The 22636-nt window shown below is 52.1% G+C and overlaps 1 long non-coding RNA gene across 1 annotated transcript in view; it reads right to left on the bottom strand.

The window, feature by feature from the left end:
- Positions 1–1109: 1109 nt before the first annotated feature.
- The window catches only part of LOC142063089 (uncharacterized), a 30702-nt gene continuing 9175 nt past the window's right edge, over positions 1110–22636 (bottom strand). The window contains exons 3-13 of the long non-coding RNA XR_012662627.1: positions 21830–22476; positions 11825–12016; positions 11683–11746; positions 11457–11566; positions 10833–10925; positions 10464–10582; positions 10270–10373; positions 8217–8323; positions 4825–4949; positions 3229–3466; positions 1110–3028 (exon numbers count right to left, since the gene is read on the bottom strand). This is a non-coding gene — a long non-coding RNA (uncharacterized LOC142063089). The remainder of the gene's footprint in view (positions 3029–3228; positions 3467–4824; positions 4950–8216; positions 8324–10269; positions 10374–10463; positions 10583–10832; positions 10926–11456; positions 11567–11682; positions 11747–11824; positions 12017–21829; positions 22477–22636) is intronic.

Here is a 22636-nt window from a genome sequence, read left to right as displayed (position 1 = left end):
CTTTGGCCGCACGGTGTCAGCAGGGTCCACCATCGCCACTCCGCATGCGCGATTCCCGGCTGCCGTAGCACAGCACGGCGGCAGCGGCACGACGTCCGTGACTCTTCTCTGGGGCAAGACCCGCGCCGGCTCTGGGTCACGTTCGCCGGGATAACGGAACTGTTACTGCGTGCGCAGAGCTCATGTTTCTCTGCACCTTCCCCACTCCCGCAGCCCCAGCAGTGTCAGTCGTTGCCTCCGCACCGCCCACCACCAAAGTGCCTCGAGCATTTTAGTCCTTCCGTCTCAACTGCTTTAAAAATCAGGTGGCCGTTACCGTCCTCCCTCCTGCCCCACTCACCCCCACCCCACGCCCTAGGGAGGAGAAGCAGCACAAACGACCTGGGGAGAAAGATCCCCTTTCCCACCCCCCACCCCGCCGGAGTGAGCCCCATCAGTTGCTGTAGGCCTGCGGCATCAGGGCTGTGACAGGGAGAGCAGCAAGTCAACAGGTCCTAGAGGGTTAAAGAAGAAAATCAATCAGGGGAACACAGCTGCCCTTCTGAAGGCAGGCTGCCTGGGGTGAGGGGGGCAGCTGTGCTGTCAGGGCACGGGGCAGCCAGGCAGACCAGGTGCCAGTGGCTGACCTGCAAAGGACTTGTGCGCTGCTGAGCCTTGGGCTTCGTTGGCTTGGCAGCGCCTCGCCTCGCCTCTGCACTGCCAGGACCCTGCTCTGCTCATCCTGCGTAAGCACAAGGCTTCAGCGAGCACAGAACAGGAGGCCAGGGAGAGGGAGGACGTCACCGGGGAAAAAAAAGTCATGCGGGGGGGCCATGTCAGGGGAAAGCGTTTGGGAGGGCACAGACACACGCAGAGGAAGGGCGGGGCAGGAGGCGGACACCGCTGGACAGGGGCATGTCTGGGCAGACACGCCACGGGGAACATGCATGGGGATGACTGACACCAGGGGGTCCCCCCAGGATAATCCACAACGGGCAACTCACCTGGGCTAACCTGCAGCAGATGATCCGCTCCAGATAACTGACCCACTCCGGAGAATCCATTCCAGATAAGCCCCAGCAATGCCCCTCAAACTGCCGGTGTTTCACCCCAAATTTTCCCCAGTTTAGGGTTTTCGGTGGGTTTATTTAGTTTTGGTGATTTCCGGTTGGATGGTTTGGCTTTTTTTGTTGTTGTTCGGGTTACTTTGGTTTTGTCCGTTTGGGGTTTTTTTTTTTTTTGCTTTTCCATAAGGTAAAAGTTGGGATTGCTTTTCCAAACGGTTCACTTCCGGGTTTTTTTCACCCTTTCCACAACATTGAAATTGGCGATTTTTTGCTTTTGTGCATGAGAATGGTTAGCAGGGTTCCGCCCCCCCACCCCCGCTTTTTTTACCCCCCTCCTTTCCAACTGCACAAACCCAGCAGGAGTGGGCTTTCCCAAGAGCCCCGAATTGTTTTCTTTCCCCCAAACCTGTTTGGGGTTTTTCACCCCCCATTGCAGACCCAGACTCAGGGGCTTTGGAGTGTGTGTCTGCCCTGGCAGCAGCTCCCAGGCTGCCTACGCAGCCCCAGAGGGGAAAGTCCCCATTTGGGGGAATCGGCCCCAAATCGGGATGGGAGAAGGAGAACGGGGAAGGGGCAGCATTTGAAAGCGCTTTTGTGCCTTCAGTTGATTGGGGGGTGGGCTGTGTGTCTAATTTTTAAATCTTCTCTATAAACATCTCTATCAACGTGGTTTCTTTGCATTTTAAAACCTTACATAGCATAGACATTTGCACTATGTGTCTACTTACACATCCTTACGGAGTACATCTATATTTTATATATACTATCTGTTTTACATTTACATACAACATCTGTTTAGACTTAGCTATTATATTTACACTTACACCTATTTAGGCTATTTACACTTACACAGAATATCTCTTTACACATACCTGTTTAGACTTCCATATTAACACGTACATAAAACAGCTATTTAGGCTAGCTATCTGCTTACTTACCCTTTGACACTTCAATCTTTTTCGACTTCTCTATTTAGACATCTACTTACAGTTATACCTCGGCTTATTTCACTCTATATAACCTCTATTTAGATTACAAATCTACTTAGACTATGTAACACACACTAAGCGTAGATGCTCGCTCTAGTCAGACTTTCTTCTGCTTTGAATTCCTTCATCTATCCTTTTCACTTTAAACTCCTTTATTTTTTGATCTAGATATATGGACGGTCGAGTTACTTTTGTGTTTTAAAACCCTGCATCTCGATGCAGAATTTTTGTATCCCGAAATCCGTTATATAATATAGGAGAGATAAGTTCTTATCTCAAAATCCCTTTATGCATCTATAAATTAATATTACACATGTCAATATATATAAGAGGTTTTTGTAATAGCCCCCCTGAATTTTCAGGCATTTTGGGGCTGTAACCCCCCTTTTTGGGGGGGAACCCCTACATGACGCCCCCACTCACCTGTTCCTCTGACGCATTATCAGCTCCCCCAGTGACACCGGGGCACCCCACATGACATCATCACACCCCCCCCAGGACTCCCCCAATTTTATTCACCCCCAAGAAGGGCACTAAACAAGGGAATCTGCGCCAACCTGCAGCTCATTACTTTAATAGTGCCATTTACAAAGGTACACGCACACCCCTCCCACACCCCCCAGAAAAGGGGGAGCTCTGCTAAAATCTAAAAGGTGGGGCAGCCCCCCAAACAGCTGCAGCCCCCCCAGCCCCTGTCCGCAGGCTGGCGCCTGCCCCACGGCAGAGCAGGAGCATGCCAGAGGACGGTGTCACGTCTCTCTCGGGCTCCGCTCGGACATGTTCCCGCACTGGGACGGGCTCCCCGGGGTGACAAACAGCCCCGGTCCCTGGGGGCCCCGACTCTCCCCACCGGGCAGCCCTCGCGGCCGCACCTGCGGGGCACCCGCTGGAGACAGAGCCAGGAGCCTCCAGGGCGAGGGATGGCCCCTTACCTTCACCACGCTTAACGACCGGCAGGCATCTCTTGAGCATCACGAGACACTTAGACGACATCTGAAAAACAGAAATCCCAAACTATATTTCAGCACGTTAATAAAATAGCACAGAAGAAAATGGAGGAGCTCAGTCAGCATAAGGGGTAGGAAGGAAATTGAGCCGCAGGAAGATTCCAGGCAAACGGGTCACGTCAAAACACAACACATCCTTTAAAAGCTAGAGTGATTGGAACACTTGAAAACGGTATTAAGACTAACCGATACCATTTTGAACAGATCCTTCGCGTAACACTGAACGCTCTGGCTGGTGCTGGAAAACGTCTCATCCCTTCCTTACGGCACCGCTGCGGGGAGATAACCCCGTGAGGCTGCGGGGCAAAGTTGTACCGGAACCGGAACCTCCGCTTACAGACCCACCGCAGCAGCTACAGCCCTCGCCCTGCCGCCGCACGTCTTGCTGCCTGGCTCCACGAAGCCTGAAGTGAAGCGTGTCAAACTTGAAAGAGTAACGTAAAAAATTAAGCATAAATCTCAGTAATTCACTTTGTGCTGAGAAGGCGGGCGCGTGTTTACGCACATCCAATATGAGCGTCTAGGCTCTAAAAGCTTTCCATTTTCCTTCTGCGTTCATTCAACTCGCACAGCCGTTCACGCCCGCCATAAGATTATCTATCTCCAAAATACACAGCAGCAACGTGACTGGGGGGTTTTGGCGTGTTACGGAGTCGGGAGGGACATCCGCCCGGCTGCCCCGCCCAAGAGATGCTGCTGAACTGCCAGGGAAACGCGCGTCGAAAGCGAGACTGAAATAAAGTACTTAAGAGCGCTCCCTCAAAATACCGGCAGGAAACACCCCCCCACAACATTCAGTCGCCCCTCATTAAATATTTACAACAAATACCTACCTGCTTAAGTACACCTAACAAATCGTACCCTACATCTGCTTGGCAGTTACAGCTGAAAGAGCGCAAGTCACGTCGTAAATCAGACGATGTTAGCTTTTTTTTAAACTTTCATTTATGACAGAAGAATCGGTGAGTGAAGAGATCCCCGATACAGTTTTACTTTTTTGGGGGGGAAAAAAATACCACAACAAAAAACCACACAAATCAAATCCCCTGTGTTGCAATACACGGGGCTACCAAGAAGGACCGGCAGACCTGCTAATGCGTTCGGCTGTACCGAAGCATGCAGGGGAACCGTATTTTATGGTATCTCGACTGTTACAACTGAGAACCCAAGCACTACCAATGCCATCAACCTTTGGAGTATGTGCTGTGCTTGGATCTCCGCAAGGACCATGGATTTTTTTTATCTTTAAAAAAAAGCAATACTTTGCAAGTCTTGTGCTGATGAGTTCTACTGACAAAGACATCGTCTCTAAGATGCACTCTGATGGCAAGTTCATAGAATGCAACCTCACTGAATAAGAAATATCTCAATTCTTCAAAATCTCTTTCTAACCAAAGTCACACTGTGGGGCTTTCAGATGGGTCAGATTATGCATCCTTTCACAACAAGAAACACACCAGCTAACCAGGATATTCTTGCAGTGGCCAGGTGCCTCTTCATCATAAGAAAAAAACCCAGAGCCAGCAATAAGTATCACACAGGTCAACACAGATCTCTTCCAGAGCACCCCCCTCATCAAAACGAACATGCCCATCGGCTCACCTGCTCTGCACAGATTCCAGCATCACACCCCGCTTCCGTCATCGCTTGTGGCACCAAACGTATCAACACACAGTAAACTACCGTTACGCTCGTGAGAAATCACCGCCCCGTGACTTCCTCATTACTACCCAGCTCACTTCTAATGCTCATACGCCATTCCAAAGATGGCCCACGTGTTACCTACAAAACTGAAGAGCTCGACGACGGACCACAGCATTCTCTGGTCTTAGATGCTGGCCGCTGCCCCACCTTCTCAGACCTCTCATAGGCGTGCGGCAGCAGCACTCCGAGCCTGCTAGTGGCACCTGCAAAAAGCCAAGCGAAAAGGCACCTCCTGAGATGCTGCCCGATGCCACAGCCTGCCCGCACCAATCCCCGTCTCGCACCCCTTTCCCTCGACAGCCTCCCACCCGGCCTACGTCACTTGCAGCTGAACACGGCACCTCGCCCGCCGTCCGTAACACCCAAACGACACGCGTTGCTTATAACTTCACCAGCAACACAACACCTCAGAAAAGAGCTGCTACTTCAGCCCACCAATCACCACTCGCCTTGCTCGACTTGCCTCCTTTGCTCATTGCTACGCTACTTCAAAACCAAAACAAAAGACAAACGCAAGGAGCAACGGAGTCACAGAGGCATCGGTCACATCTTCCCTCTATATACACCACGCACCAACTCACCCGCTTACATTGGTCCCCTCAGTTCCCCTCCGTCGCCCTGCACGACTCGTCCCTCGGCATCTCCAAAACCAATACGAAACAAGTCGCCTGGTTGCACAGCAGTACCTTAACTGTTCCTGAACACCGACTATAACCTGCCATTAAAAACAAACATATGACATCAAACATGAAGCCCTACGCACGTACAAGCTTGAACACCCTGCAGATGTCATCTGCTCAGCTGAACTCTAGCTGCCTCTCCCAGATAGCCACGGTCACGGCCTCCGAGCCCACAAAACGTCACGGTGATTACGGTCCTTGCCTGCTGAGGAGGGCCACTCAATCCGAGATGACGGTACCACCTTTCCCCCAACAGCCTTAGCATAGCAACAGATGAACCCTAAGCTCTCATCGCTGTGCCACCTACCCGACTCTACACGGCCAGCAAGGCGGCTCCGAGCCAAACTCACAAAACGCACACACCAACGCTATGAGAAACACTACAAACTGCGCGCCTCCAAGACGAGAGAACGCTCTCGGCAAACACAGAGACAACTGGACGGAAGAGCTCGTCCAGCAACAAGACCTGCAGAACCCTGACAGGGATGCAAGGAGGCCCTAACGAGATCCAAAATGATTAGAAGAGCGTCAGGGCCCGTGACAAGAAGTTCCTCTCAAAACTGAGAGGGAGGAGGCACAAGAAGCCCAGCTACAAGACCTAAGAACGTAAGGATGCAGGGAAGAAATCACGCTCCCTGAAAACAGACAGCGACAGAGCAGAGCTGTTCACGCATCTGGGAACGACGCCGCAGACGACAACTGCCCAGAAACTCCTCAAACATCAGAGCGATCCACACTTTAAACTGTAACGCAAAAAGAAGCACCCGATGGGCGCCAGCCCCACAATTAGAACCTTGCCAGCCCCTAGGGATAGCGCTGTGCTCCTGAGAGCAAAGAGAACAAAGTCACCAGCCCCATGCGCCCCCTCACTGCGACCCAGCTCGCCTGAAATGCTCCTCAAATAGCCTTCGGTCGCATCTTCCCTTTAATCCCGCACACGGACCCGCTGCCTTAGTGTGCTCTACTCAGCTCTGCTCCATCACCCTGCACAGCTCCATCTTCATCCTCTGCAAGAACAGCATGATAGAACAAGTCACCTGGACGCACAGCAACAGCTTAACCATTCCACAGGTCTTGCTTCCACGTAGGAATACCATCTAGAGCCCAACTACTGCATGCCATTAAAGGAAATACCTTCAATCAGATGTTAAGCCCCACGCACGTACAAGCTTGAACAGCTGAGAGGTGCCCTCTGCTCAGCTAGCACTCTAGCTGCCTCTCCCAGGCAGCTACGGTCATCCCCTCGGCACCCACAAAACACCCCGGAAATTACCATCCTCGCCCGCTGCCAACGGCCACTCGCTCCGACGAGGGTTGTACGGGCGTTGCCAAAACAGTCTATGCATATTAACATTAACCATATACTCTTACTGCTATTCTTTCCCCCGCTCTACCATTGCTACACCCCCAGGTGGAGCAGCTCTGACACAGGCATCGACATGCACGGACCGACACCGCTCACAAATACTACAAGCGACGCGATCGAGGCACCTAAGAAAACTCTCACCGAGACGACGGACTTCCGGCCCAGAGATGCCACCGGGCGAGAAGATCTATACGGCAGCGAGGAAGAAGCTATAGCATCCGCAGAGAAGTCACGTACCATCATCACCTGCAATAAAACCATATACCCACAACTAGGACGATGTACGAGCGACAAGCCACTCTTAAAGACCTCAGAACGTTCAGGTGCAGGGAACAGGTCCCAGAAAAGGGCTCTGCGTATTCAGACTGCTCCTCAGCAGCAGTATTGAGGCCGCCTTAATCACCGCTGCAAAAAGATGACCTTCTATAAAGGTCTAATATTTCAGACACAAGACAAATCTATGCAGTAGACTTAAAATGCGAGAAAGGAAGCTCTCGGTTACCATTATGCCGATGAGCCAGGGCTTGCAAAACCCTCAATATTGCTACCTAGGTGCCTGCTCAGCACGGAGAACAACAGACACATCGAGACCCGAGTACAGTAAGGAACAAAGACAGACTACAAAATCCACACAACAGCACAAGCACAGGCAGGAACTCCCCTGCCTGGCAGATGCTTCTGTTTTGCAGAAAGGACACCACAACCTCTCTCGGCCCAAACGTGTCCGGTCTCTGAACGGTACCCTCCGCTGATTTTACAACCCCTGCCTGCCCCACCTGCGCCTCCCCCAACCGACCGGCCACCCGCACAAAGACCGCATCGGCCCCTCAGCTTCCCTTCCAAATCTGGGGACTCAAAAGCCATCCTTTAAAAAGGCCACACAGGCTACGTAGGATGGGGCTGCGGTCACACGGATACTCTTCATCTCCAAACGTGCGGTGCCATCACTCAGCATCGCACCACTCAACGCCGGCCACTTCCGCAACAACAGCCTCCTCGGAAGCGCCGTGAACTTCTGCTCCCCCACGCTCTAATGAGGCTGGATGTCGTGGCCGCCGCCACCTACGGTGCCTAGAGAACCAGAGAGACAAGGCGACCCCTGCGCCTGGAAGCGGCCGCCCGCTCACAAACAATTCCACACCTCAAAAATAACAGCTGCTACGGCTCCCTGTTCATCGCTCACCTTGCCCAACGAGCTCGGGGCAGACATCCCGCTTTGCATATAGTTTTGTGAGTCCCTTCATTAACTAGTCACATAGGTGCTCACACTGCACGACCCCTCCGTTGTCACGTGCTGACCTACCTTCTCACGATGCTCTGTTCGCCCCCTCCCTTCCGTGTCCGGCTCCCTACCGTGCATCTGCACCAACAGCCACATTCCAGACTCATCCTTTCCCCTACCGTGCCAACACGGCTCCGCTCACCTCCCAATCCGTGCCTCCCGGGTCAGTGGCCACGTCAGGTGCCTGCTCGCATTCTCGGTCCGTCCCCGATGGCTGGGGAACCGTCACCTTCAATGCCGGGCCCACTTCTGGGGAAATACGGAGAGGCACACAGATGTTGGACACTGCTTTCCAAAAGCAAGAGCTCACCACGCAAAACAAACTAACAAATCCTTTTGACTGACTTGTTCGGCAACACAGAGACCCCAAAGGCAGAAATCCCAGACGAGTGACCTCACAGCCCGCCCCGTCACAGCACACGACGCCATCTGCTCGCCTTTGCCGTCACGCCTCGCTCGACTGTCCTGCTTAACCCTCGACCTGTTACTTAAACTGCAAGAAAAAGTCAAACCACGCAACACACAAAAATCACAGTTCGTGTCAGATGACTCAAGCACAGGCGGACACTGATAGGCCAAACACCAAAAGCAGTATGGGAAGCAAACGGGCGTGGCTGGTGTAGCGACACACTCTCCCTTTGTAGGTAACTCACTCCTGAGCGACTCCATGAACAGCCGCGTGGAGAACCTCTCGGCAGACAGCACGCTCGAGTGGCCGCGCTGACACAACTTGCACAACGCACAGGCAAAACTGGTGGAAAAAATATAAGGTTCTACCTTCAGTCAAGTCAAAATTCCTGGAAAACAAGACAAAACAAACAAAAAACCTACCACACACAAAAAAACCCAACAAACCACAAACAAAAAAAACCCAGACAAAACCATAACACCCCCACAAAACCAAATAATCCAAAACACACTATTAGACCATCTTGCTACCCCTGAACACCCAACACAAACTTACTGACCCAAGGGAAAACAAAAGCTCGTACAAGTGTACTTCCTAATATATATCTGCTGCTCAACTTTGACGGCTCCTTAATCTCTTACCTCAACCAGAAACCTCCCCATCTCTGAATGTCAAAACACACCTACCCAAAGAGCTTAGACAGCTCAAAACCTGCAACCAACTCAAGGAACAGTACCAGAGAAGCCCAGGAGCAGAATGAGCCTCCCGAAAAAAGGCTGGGGCTCATCTACCCCAGCAGAATGGCAAAGCAGAACGAAATCTTTTAAGAACCCCTTCTCAAAAAATATCTCTGGTTATAAAGTAAATCATTTATTGTAAAGCCATCAACCATTCGGAGTCACCTCAACGCTCTCTCTCGCTCAGTCCCTTAACAGAATTAGATCAGTCTCAAAGGACAAAAAACACGAAAAGAAACGTGGAAATACACAAGCGTATCGGGAACCGTATGAAGCAGCTAAATTAACACCTCAGTAGCTGGGGCAAAACTAAATTGTAAAGGACAACAAAAAAACACCCCAGGAGACACATGGATAAAAACAGATGAAGGCTCTCTCTTCTCGCAGAAGCTCAAGAAGAGACCTGAGCCAACGGTACACAGCTCTGGGGTATCGGATACCGAAAAGAAACATACTCGAGACAGAAAACAGACTGCTGTGGAGCACAAAGGTGGCTTTGGCAAAGGTTCTGCCGGGACAAGAGTCACAGTTACAGGGAACGGACAGCGGCCGGCAGGGGAAACGCCGTCGGCGTGGAGGGGCCAGCGGGGTAAATGCCGCCCTCAGCTAACGCTGCGCTATCAAGCCTTAAGCGAAAACTGCAGAGTAGTTACAGGAGACGGGCATAAGATGGATGCTGAATATCACTTGATGGTCACAAAATCTCATGGGGATGGGCACCACGTAGCCTCATGGACACCCCTTAGACCCAAACGCTTAACGAAAGACGCTTCTTGCCAAAACACAAGCTCGACGAGGAAAAGCCAAAGCTGATGCGGGGGCAACTACTAAAATCTCAGTACGTGAGCAGGCATTACTTAAGATGGCGCGGTGGTTCTGCCGGGTCCGTCCAACCTGAGCAACGGGTTCTAACGCCTGTCCAGCAGCGTCCATGATCTCTCTCACGGCCTCCCACGTCAGAAACCGTCCCTGCCCAGGACCGCGTTTTGCATGTTCCACCCCTCCCCATCCCCACAATGAAAATCAAACACAACAAATAAGCAGTCTACTTCATCTTCTTGGCCTCCAAAAGAAGCTTCCTTCCTCTGCTGAGCGTCGACACCAACATCCTCGTGCCGTTCCTCAAAAGCAAGCTGGTCCTCGGGTGCCTGTACTGCCAAAAGAAGAGAAAACGATTATGCTCTTATAACGAGCTCCATCATCCTCTCCTCCTTCAGGAAATCGAGTCCCGATTGCTACATACCAGAAGTTTGTGCAGTAGATGGCCGAGGCCAGCCCCGTAAATGAAGCACTCTGTGACCCTGCTTTCTCTTTTGGCCACAGCACCCGCCACTGGGGAGCCCCAAACCCCTTCGTGACTCCCTACGAAAACCAGATACAACTAGTTCAAAACATCTGGCAGGTGAGAGATGACCGACAAACACGTACAGCCCACCTTACCCTCAAACCAGCCAGAGAGCTGACTTCCTCCCCCACTGAACTCTCATCTTCGACAAATTCACCAAACAGAACAATGTTTACACTGAACAGAACAAAACCCTTACCCTCTGACACTCTGAAACGGGTTTGTGCACCCACAAAATATATATATTCATGCTACCGACCCACGTACCACACTTCCTCAGGGTCAGCCCCACAAAGACAGGAGAACGCCCAATGCTCTCTCCATGGATACCCCGATGCTCCGCTCCCTTCTTTGCTGCTCCTGTCACGGGAAAACGCTGGGAATAAAAAAAGGTTCAGAGAAGCAAAACAATAAACAATAGGGAGAGGGACCAGCGCAAAGGAATAGAGAGAGGAAGAGATGCCCAGGAAGGACAGACAACCCCATCCTGAGCACAGCCTCTGGGAGAGGGAAAGAGGAAACAGCAACCGTTATTACCGCAGATCAACCCTGACCAAAGCCTCCTTCCACAGGGGCTTCTGGACACACCGCTCCTTCCCCGCGCTACTGCTACGGGCCCCTGCGCCGAGGGGGAATCCAGTGCAGGCAGAGAGAGGCAGAGAAAAGTAGACACAGGCTACAGGACAGAGAGAGGGAGGACTGAAAAGACGGGGAGGCAGGGAGCCACTCAGAGCGAGATGGAGAAAGAAGGTGCGGGGGGGCGCAAAAAAACCAAAACAAAACAAAAAAAAATTTTGCAGCAGGTAAGGAAAGAGAGGGGGCCAGGGGAGAGACAGGGAGGGCCCAGGATGCACAAGAGAGGCAACGGGGCCCCAGTGGCCCAGGACACACCGCGACTCTCGCTCTCAGCGCTGCTGGCACAATTTAGCCGTTCAGATGCTTCTTTCCCCTCCTCTCCTCCCTGCCTCTTCTGCAGCTCCAGACTCTAGGCCGACCTCCACCTAAAGAGGATACGTGGGTGTCTTACCGCTCTTACGAGATGAGGCTTCCTAGGCACGCAGCCTAGCTCGCTCGTGCCCTACACGCCCGTACCCAACTCCGGGTTACGCGTACAGACCCTGCGGTGCACGTTGGTGGCCTGGCCCGCTGCGGGCTATGAAGGGGGATCCTTCCTCCCTCACCTGCAGGGACAGGCTCTCTCTTGCCTGCAGCAGGAAGGCAGCTGGCAGCCAGAGCGCCTTCAGTTTCTTCTGCTTTACCTTTCGTTGGCGTCTCCAGCTTCAGCCGAGGCAGCTCCTGTCCACAGCCGGGAAGGGCTCTGTGTGTCCCTTTTCGCCCCGGCGCTGCGAGGATGGCAAAGCCGGGCAGAAAGAAGCCACGCAAGCCTGAGACGGCCGCAGTCGACGGCGTCCCCGGGGGAAGGACAGACAACCACGTCCTCAGCACGGTCTCTGGGAGAGGGAAAGAAGGAACAGCGACCGTCATTACCGTCGATCGACCCTGACCAAAGCCCCTCCTTGCGCAGGGGCTTCCGGACACACCGCCCCTTCCCCGCGCTACTGCTACGGGCCCCTGCGCCGAGGGGGAATCCAGTGCGCTTGAGGGCTGGCTCGCTGCCTTCACGACAGGGCCTGGGGGCGGCCAAGGGCTACGCAGCACGCTTCAGGGGAGGTGCCGGGGCTGGGGGCAGGCGCACGGGGCAAGGGGGGGCCAGGGGAGGCTGAGCGGGAGCTCCGGCGAGCCGGGGAGGCGGCCATCATCTGCGCCCTGGGCAGGGGGAAAAGGTCCTCCTCCTTTCCCTCTTCCCTTCTGTCAGCTCCCGGGGAACTCACCGCTTCTCGGGGAGCGGCCGCACCTGGAAGCCCCCAGAAATCAACACGAATCCAACCCCAAAAATACACCGCGCCTACCGTACGCGGCACGGCCGCCCGGCACCCGAGCGCCGGAAGACCGCGCCTCCCGCCACGCCCCGGCGAACCACGTGACAGGGCCGGCAGCCACTGCGCCAGGACTACACCTCCCGGCATGCTCTGCGCCACAACACGGCCGCCCCGCAGCCGCGCGCCGCAAGGACTACACCTCCCGGCATGCTCTGCGCCACAACACGGCCGCACGGCAGCTGCGCGCCGCAAGGACTACACCTCCCGGCATGCTCTGCGCCACAACACGGCCGCACGGCAGCTGCGCGCCGCAAGGACTACACCTCCCGGCATGCTCTGCGCCACAACACGGCCGCACGGCAGCTGCGCGCCGCAAGGACTACACCTCCCGGCATGCTCTGCGCCACAACACGGCCGCCCGGCAGCCGCGCGCCGCAAGGACTACACCTCCCGGCATGCTCTGTGCGCCACAACACGGCCGCACGGCCAGTCGCCAGGCGCAACACCACAGCTCCCGGCACGCCGCCAGCCCGCCCTCCCCGCTCTCGGACCCTGCGGGCCACCGTCCCTCCCGCCGATGCACCCGCAAGCCCCACCGAGCCCTCAGCACAGCCTCGCTCTCCCCACCGCCCGCTCCGACCCGGCGCTGCCCCGCCGCAGCCCTCCTCGGGGCTTGACCCGGGACGCAGCGCTCCACCACCCAGCCCCCGCTCACCTCCTCCCTCGCTACAGTCGCAGCCCGCTGACGCTCGGCCACAGCTCCGCTCCGCTCCGCCCTCGGCTCACACTGGCCCCCCGGAGCCGGGCACCACCCCTTTTCCAGGGAGGAGCCGGCACCGTCAGCCCCACCGCCCGCACCTGGGGCTCCTCCATCCAGACCCCGCCCACAGCTGAGGCGCAGCAGCAACGGGGGGCCCCCTCCCCTCACCCCCACAGTGCACCACCTCCTCCCCTGGGCTCCATCACAGCCCCTTGCCCCACGCAAAGGCAGCGCAAACGCAGCCCTGAGGGCAAAGGAGAGGGCAGGTGTTTGTGCAGGCGCGCACGTAACAAGTCCCAGGAGCCATTCGTGGATCAGGGTCCCCAACGCTCCCCCTGCCCCAAGGCCACCTCGGCCGCCGTTGCCGCAGCCGCACGGAGCTGGTGTTGGCTGCGATAGTGCTCATTTTCTCCACAGTAGCTAGGAAGGGATACGTTTTGGATTTATGCTCAAAACACCGTTAATAATGTAGAGATGTTTTGGTTCTTGCTGAGCACTGCTTCCACAGTCAGGGCCTCTTCTGGTTCTCTCAGTGCCCCACCAGCAAGTAGGCTGGGAGAGGACACAGCTGGGAAAGCTTTCCCAGCTAACTGACCAAAGGGATATTCCATACCATTTGACATCATGCTCAGCACACGCAGCTGGGGGAAGAAGGGGGAGTCCTTGGGGGGCGGGGCGGGGGGGGGGGGCTACGGCATTTCTCTCCCTAAGTAACCGTTACACATGACAGAGCCCTGCTTTCCCACGAGTGGCTCAACACCTGCCCGCCGAAAAGGAGGAGTGAATTAATTCCTTGCTTTGCTTCCACGCACAGCTTTTGCTTTACCTGTTAAACAGTCTTGATCTCAACCCATGATTTTTCTCACTCTTACCCTTCCAGCTCTCTCCCCCAGCCCACTGAGGGTGGAGCGAGCAAGCAGCTCCCTGGTGCAGAGTTGCCAGCTGGGGCTAAGCCACGGCACGCGCTTGTCCTGGTTTGGCAGGGAACGGACCGTCCGTCACCTGGCTCCTGGAGCGACGGGCTGCTGGGCAGGGGGGGAGGCCACCAAAGGTGAGGAGCAGGGCACGGGACAGTAGGAAGAGAGAAGAGAAGAGCGGCATCCGGCTGGACGGGGGCGGGGGGGCGTGTGTGCGTGTAGTGAGAAGGCACGAGGCAGGGAACAGGACGGCCAGAGAAGGACAGGGAGCCTGACGGAGGTGGAGATAAAAGCAGCAGAGAGAGGGGAAGAGAGGCAGCAGAAAGAGGGAAGAGCAGGACACAGACCAACAAAGAAGGAAGAGGAGCAGGCTGGAGACGCACAAAGAACCTGGGGCAGGCAGCACGACAGCGAGGGAGGAAAGAAGAATAGGGGCAGGAAGCTGGACCGAGCGCGATGGAGAAAGACAAGATAAGCGACAAGAACAGGGCAGAAAGGGAAGAATGAAGCCACGGGGACAGGGAGCCGAGACAGCCAACGACGGAGGGAAGGGGCCGGGGAGGGAACACCACAAAACAAACCACGGGGCTACGTGGTACAGAGCACGAGAAGGCAGAGAATTAAGAATTAGGGACAGGGAGCCAGAAAAACAACAACAAAACAACACCCAAAACAAAGGGAGATGGGGAGCAAAAGGAATCGCAATGCGTACAGAAAGAAGAGAGAAACAATTCTAAAAGAGGGTCACGGGGAAGCCAGAGACAGCAAGATGGAGAAAGGACAAAAGCTACAGGCTACAGGGCAGAGAGGGAAGAATTAATGGATAGACACAGAGAGCTGGGCAGAAAGAGGTGGAGAAAGGCTGAAGATCACAAGGCCGACAGGGAAGAGAGAAGAGAGGGAGGAATTTTAAAAACAGGGGCAAGAAGCCAGAGAGAGGGAGAGGGAGGCAACACTAAAATGGGGACAAGCCACAGGGCGGCGAGGAGGGAACCGATGAATAAGAACAGGAGACCAAAGAGAACACAACGTAGAATGGAAAAAAGGAACAGCGGCCCAACAGGGAAGGAGGAATTAAAGATCAGGCACCGGGAGGCAGACAGAGGCAAATGAAGAAACAAGTGGGGGAAAAAAAAAAAACAAAAACCACAACAACAGCAATGGGCTACAAAGACAGAGAGAGAGGGAAGAAATAAAACATAGCAGCAAGGAGCTGGACAGAGAGAGATGAGGACAAACAAATAGCACGGGTCTACGTGACAGAGAACGTGGAATTAGAACACGGAGAGAGGGAGCTGGACAGAGAGAGAGGCCGAGAGAAAAATCTAGACGGGCTACAGCGGGCAGAGGCAGGAATTAAAACCTAGGGACAGGGAGCTGGACAGAGAGAGACGGAGATCACAGGGAACAGCGGCGGGTGCAGGAAGAACAGGAATTCATGAACAGGGAAAGGGAGCTGGACAGAGAAGAACTCAGAAAGGCAAAAACAGTAGCAGGGTACAGAGCAGACGAATTAAAAAGCGCGGCGGGAGCGTTGAGGCAGACAGAGAGAGATTAAGAAAAAAGTCACGGGCTACGTGGCAAAGCAGGAGGAATTCAGAAACGGGGATGGCAACCAAGGGAGAGTGAGCTGGTGAAGGATCACGGGCATTCAAAGTGAGGGACGGGGAGCTGGGAAAAGCGAGGCAGAGAAAAACAGAATCACAGAGAGAATCAAACAAAGCCAAAAAAGAAGAAACTGAACAACAGGAACAGGTGTAACCAAAGCGATGAAATCAACCAACCAGAGACGGTGTTCCATTACGGGAACATGGAGCGTACGAATCAGTGTATCCGTCGATCTGCATTTTAGTCACTAGGTGATCGTTAACGTCAACAGAACAACAGACAACGTGCTTCTGTCAGAAAAGGATGACAAAACGCGGTTTCGTGGAGCGGACTGAGAAAACTAGCCAAGGCCGCCAAGATTAAGAGCCAAGAAGGCAAAAGGCAATTCTGGCAGGGGGAGATCGCGACCACCGACTCACGGACCACCACCGACCCAAGTAACACCACCTACTCAGAAGAGAAGAATGGAAGAGGACAACGGAGCCTGCGCAGTGATTTACATACGGAACGAGCAAGTTTGTACCGATCAGTAGACAGGGCAATAATGAATATGTATGAATACGTAAAATTTTGATCTACAAATTGTACGGGAAAGGTGCGTGAGGTACGCACGCCAGGAGGAGCGATCCCCCGTGCGTCTGGCGCTGTGAATAAAGAATGCCTGCTCTTTAATACTAGATTTGTGTTGAATAGATATTTCTGATTTTACCGCGTTTTTCGGTAACAGTTTTGGCACCCCAGATGGGACCCTGCTTTTGAATCTCGACGGATCCGCGGGACCGTGGGACCTGCGGCCAGCCCCAAGGAATTCTCGGGGAGAGCTTCCGATCCCCAGGCCAGAGAATTCTGAGCAAGATCCCTTGGACTGAAGTAAACAAGGCATTCTTTTAAGAAGAAACTTAGGTAGAATAATACGTGGCGTTAGCTTCCCACATAGGATAGGATAGTGGGTTTGAGTCCCACGGGCCTGCCCGTAAGGCGCGGCAAAAGCCACGCAGGGTTGGGGCCAAGAGGTACCTCGGTTGGTAAGTCTCTGCTAGGCGAAAGCCTGTGGAGCGGGACCCGAGGGTAGGGGGGTCTTCAACAGGGGGTTGAAGTCTCCAGGGATATCTAGGGGCGCTACAGATCCCAGTGGCGGATTTCCAGTGAGACCTCTAACGGGGGTTGGAGTCCCTCTGACTACTATTTGCGATAGCGCACAATCACAACTACTAGTTGACTGGGAGATGGGAGCATTTCTGAGTAAGAAACCTATCCCACAGAGAACACCTTTGGGATGTATTTTGAAGCACTGGAAAGACATCGGGGGTGATGACCTACTAACTCGGAAACCATTAATTGAATATTGCAATCATTGGTGGCCAACGTATCAATTGGAAGGTGGGCACAAATGGCCAGAACATGAGACATTGCAATATCGTACCATCTTGCAATTAATGTTGTTTTGTAAAAAGGGAAGGCAAATGGGAAGAAGTGGCATATGTTGATTTGTTCTTTACACTGTGGAATCATCCAGCGTGGCAGAAACAGCGTGAGATATGTCCACAGGATTCTACGGCAATGTTTTTGGAGAGAGGAAAATGTGGTGAGAACTTGAAGTGTTGCTCTACTTGTGATACTGGATACTTCACTTGATGGAACTGACAAGAAAATAGTATTGAATACAGCCAGAAGGCAGGTGCAGGGAGCACATGCTAACAGGAATTTACAGAGAACAATTAATAAGAATTTTCCATCTACAAATCCCGAGTGGGACCCTAATCAGCCAGGACCCAGGGGAATGTTGACTAGATGTCAGAGAGAGATTTTATTTGGAGTAAGACATGCAATGCCAAAAGCAATAAATGGGTCAAAATTTATGAAGCGAGACAAGAATTAAAGGAGTCCCCTTCAGCCTTTATGGAAAGACTGAAGGTGACTGCCAGAAAATATACTCATTTGAACGCAGAAAAACCAGAAAAAGCAATTCAGTTGGTCTCTATATTCATAAGACAATCAGCCCCAGATAGTGGGGGGCGGGGGAGAAGAAACCTTCAGAAGCTAGAAGAACCTGAATCCAGAGATCTGGGTAAAATGCCTGAAGTAGCTTGGCATGAAGGAGACCAGGGGAATCAACCCTAGCTGAACACCTGGTTACACTGAAGCTAGGGAATGAAGAAATAGAATTTTTGGTAGATACGGGAGCCACTTCTTTGGTATTGAATACACGTAAAGAGAAATTTAATCATAAATCCGTAGGTGTTGTTAGTGCGACAGGGCAAAGAAAAATTAGCCCCTCTCAGAGCCATTAAAGTTTAAATTGGAGAAGCAATGGGCAACTCACCAATTTCTGTATATGCCTGAATGTCCACTGCCTCTGTTATGATGAGATCTATTAAGTAAATTAGATGCTCAAGTAACTTTTAAAGATGGAGAGATTAAATTACTAATACCAGAATCAAAAGCCACAGAGGCGAGAGCGTTTATGTTACAGGATTCCTCCAGGGAGGAACAGGTTCCCGAAGAAGTGGAAAACGTAGTAATTCCTTTGGTTTGAGCGAGCGGAGCTCCGGAGCGATCTAAGGGGGCAGAGCCGGTAAAAGTAACCTTAAAGCCTGGAGCCAAGCCGGTAAGACAAAAACAATACCCTATTAAGCGAGAGGCTCAAGAAGGATTAGAGAAGTTAATTACAAAATTTTTCAGAATATGAGCTTTTAGTGGAATGTGAATCAGAATATAGTACTCCTGTGTCGCCAGTAAAGAAATCTAGAGGCAAAGAGTATTAGCTAGTTCACCATTTAAGGGCTATATATCAGGTGGCCCAAGACATACATCCGGTAGTAGCTAATCCATACACTTTACTGACCTCTTTTAAAGGAGGAGCATAAATGGTTTACTGTACTAGATTTGAAGGATGCCTTCTTTTGCATACCTCCAGGCATAAAAAGTCAAAGCCTATTTGCTTTGGAATGGGAAAGCCCCACCACAGAATGAAAGACACAGCTAACATGGACCGTACTTACACAAGGATTTAAAATTAGTCCTACGATATTTGGGACTCAGCTGGCAAGAAAAAAATTAGAAATATAGAAATGTATAGAAAAAACAGAACCCAGGGAGAGGCATATTGTTACAGAATGCAGGTGACATTCTGATAGTGGCAGAAAGTAAAGAATAATGTTTTGAAATTTTTTAATTTTCTGGGCCAAGGAAGATGCAGAGTTTCCAGAAACAAAACCCAAATAGGAGAAGCAGCAGCCATTTATTTAGGATTTGAAATATCTCAAAGACAAAGACAATTAGAAAGTGAAAAGAAAGAAACTATTTGTCAAATTCCCAAACCTAGCGGCCCGAAGGAATTGAGAGCTTTTCTGAAAATAGTGAAATGGCGTCAGCTCTGGATTCTGAACTACAGACTGTATGTAAAACCATTATATGAGGCATTGAAAGAATCAAAGGATAAATATTTAACCCGGACGCCCGAATGCCAAACGGCATTCAAAGAACTGAAAAGAGCCTCGATGATGGCCCCTGCATTAGGCCTACCTGATTTCGCTAAACCTTTTGAGTTGTTTGTCCACGAAAGACAACATTTAGCCCTTGGAGTGCTGACACAGCGACTGGGAACCTGGAAGAGACCTGTGGGCTACTTCTCCAAACAACTCGACCACGTGAGTAAAAGATGGCCTAGGTGTTTACGGGCAGTAGCAACAACAGCGCTGCCGATCCAGGAAGCCCCAAAGTTAACAATGGGACAGAAGATGACAGTATGTGTCCCGCACATAGCGGTGACTGTTTTAGAACAAAAGGGGGGTCGTTGGCTATCCCTTAGCAGAATGTTGAAATATCAAGTTGTTCTGTTAGAACAAGACGATGTGGAATCGAAGACTACTGCTATACTGAATCCTGCTATGTTTTTAACAACAGAAAACCTTACGGACAATTTCGAACACGATCGCTTGCTAACTATTGAACAAGTCTATTCCAGCAGACCAGACCTGAGACACAAACCTCTGGGAAAATCCTGATCTGGAGTTGTTTACAGATGGAAGAAGCTCTGGGCGAGAAGAGAAGCGAATGGCCGGATATGCTGTCGTTATCACCGCCGAGGGAACGGAGTCAGGGGTGCTGCCTGCAAACACCTCAGCACAGAAAGCAGTATTGGTAGCATTGAAGCGAGCTCTGCGAATGGCAGAAGGACAAAGGATAAATATCTAGACTGATTCCAAACATGCATTTGGTGTGATCCACGATCATGGAGCTATTGGGAAGGAGAAAGGACTGCCATCAGCCCAAAAATCATCGATACAGCATAAAGAAGACATTCTCCAACTTCCGGAAGACGTGCAGAAACCAAAAGAAGTGGCGGTAAAGCGTTGCAAAGCTCATCAATTCGGCCAGACGGCTGTAAACATAAGCAAACGATTGACAGATAAAGCTGCAAAGAGGACTGCAGAGCAAGGTATCCTTGCGCTAGTACCAGTAAAACAGATCAGAATTCCAAAGTTGAAACCGAGATATAATAAATTGGATGAGCAATTAGCAGAACAATTGGAAACATCACAAAACACAGAGAGGTGGTAGATAACACCAGAAAAACAAGTAATAATAATAACAACCCCACAAGTTATGACAGAACTTGAAAAGAAAAGCATGAGCAAACACATTGGGGTGTAGACGCTACGGTTTTGAGTTTAAAAACATCTGTAGCGTGTGTAGGCATGACAAGAATAGTTAAACCCATAGTAGCTAAGTGTCCAATCTGTCCTAGAAATAATCCCCTGAACCAAAGGAAACAACCTTTAGGAGTAACAAAACAAAAAATTCTCCCGGAAATTATTAGCAAATTAAGTTCTCTGAGTTACCCAGACAAAATAGATATAGCAGTATTTGTTAGTGCTGATTGACAAATTTTCTAGATGGCCAGAAGCTTTCTCGTGCTGCACCAACAAAGCTAGAGTAGTAGTTAAAACGTTGCTGAAAGAAATAATACCAAGATTTAGAGTGCCAACGGGAATGTCCTCTGATAGAGCACCACATTTTTTTGCAGAGGTAGTTCAACAAATTAATAAAATTTTGGGTAGAAAATGGGACCTGCATACACCCTGGAGACCACAATCAAGTGAAAACTTTGAGAAGATGAACCAAACACCAAACTGACATAGTGGAATATTATTGATCTAGGATGGAAGTATTGAGAAAATTATTATTTCAGAACTTCCATACGGGGGAAATGTAACCAAAGCGATGAAATCAACCAACCAGAGACAGTGTTCCATTACGGGAACATGGAGCGTACGAATCAGCGCACCTGTTGATCTGCATTTTAGTCCCTAGGCGATCGTTAATGCGAATAGAACAGACAATGTGCTTCTGTCAGAAAAGGATGACAAAACGCGGTTTCGTGGAGCGGACTGAGAAAACTAGCCAAGAAGGTAAAAGGTAATTCCGGCAGGGGGAGATCGCGACCACCGACTCACAGACCACCACTGACCCAAGTAATACCACCTACTCAGAAGAGAACAACGGAAGAGGACAACCGAGCCTGCGCAGCGATTTACATACGGAACGAGCAAGTTTGTACCAATCAGTAGCCAGGACAATAATGAATATGTATGAATACGTAAAATTTTGATCTACAAATCGTACGGGAAAGGTGTGTGAGGTATGCACGCCAGGAGGAGCGATCCCCCGTGCATCCGGCGCCGTGAATAAACAACGCCTGCTCTTTAATACTAAATTGGCGTTGAGGAGTCGTTTCCGATTTTACCGCGTTTTTCGGTAACACAGGGAGTCAGACCAAGAGGGCCAGAGAAAGACAAAATACCGACAGGCTACAGGACAGAGCAGGAGGAATAAAAAAACGGAGCCAGAGCCAGGCAGAGAGAGGCGGAGATAGAAAAAGGAGCCACAGGCTACAGGACAGAGAGAGGGAGGACTGAAAAAGACGGGGAGGCAGGGAGCCACTCAGAGCGAGATGGAGAAAGAAGGTGCGGGGGGGGCCCAAAAGAAAAAATAAAATTTTGCAGCAGGTAAGGAAAGAGAGGGGGCCGGGGGAGAGACAGGGAGGGCCCAGGACGCACAAGAGAGGCAACGGGGCCCCAGTGGCCCAGGACTCACCGCGACTCTCGCTCTCAGCGCTGCTGACACAATTTAGCCATTCAGATGCTTCTTTCCCCTTCTCTCCTCCCTGCCTCTTCTGCAGCTCCAGACTCTAGGCCGTCCTCCACCTGAAGAGAACACATGGGTGTCTTACAGCTCTTACGAGATGAGGCTTCCTAGGCACGTAGCCTAGCTCGCTCGTGCTGGAGCTGGGAGCAGGCGCACTGGGCAAGGGGGGCCAGGGGAGGCTGAGGGGGAGCTCTGGTGAGCTGGAGAGTCGGCCATCTTCTGCACCCTGGGCAGGGGGAAAAGGTCATCATCCTCCTCCTCCTCCTTTCCCTCTTCCCTTCTATCAGCTCCCGGGTAACTCCTAGGGCTGCCCTCACCCACTCGCCTTTAGCATACCAGAAGCCTGCCTCGGCGGGTCGTTTGAAGCTTCCCATCCCACCAGCCCCAGTAGTGCAGGCACACAAGGAGACACCCCTGCACCCACCAAAGGCGCTCGCTCACCTCGCCGGCAGCCCTAGGCCTCACCCGACACAGGGAATCGTGTCCGACACACCACCACGCTGCAGCAGGAGCGGAGGAGGCCTTTCCTTACCAGGAAGCAGCAACGAGCACGGCGGCATCACCTCGCAGGCACCGCAGCATCGCAGGGCTGTTACCTGCGGAGAGAGCAATGGGGATCACAGGGACGCCACCGCGCGTGCGCGGCTCCCGGGCTCAGTACCCAATTCTGGTCGCTGGGCAGCAGCATTATCTGAATTACTCTTCTCGATTAATACCATCCAGAAACCGTAACTTGGCTGCATCCACAGAGCTTCT

The sequence above is a fragment of the Phalacrocorax aristotelis genome, chromosome 11 (assembly GCF_949628215.1).
Source record: "Phalacrocorax aristotelis chromosome 11, bGulAri2.1, whole genome shotgun sequence".
NCBI lineage: Eukaryota > Metazoa > Chordata > Aves > Suliformes > Phalacrocoracidae > Phalacrocorax > Phalacrocorax aristotelis.
The sequence above is the reverse complement of the archived record's forward strand: the minus strand, read 5'-3'. Positions and strand labels throughout refer to the sequence as shown.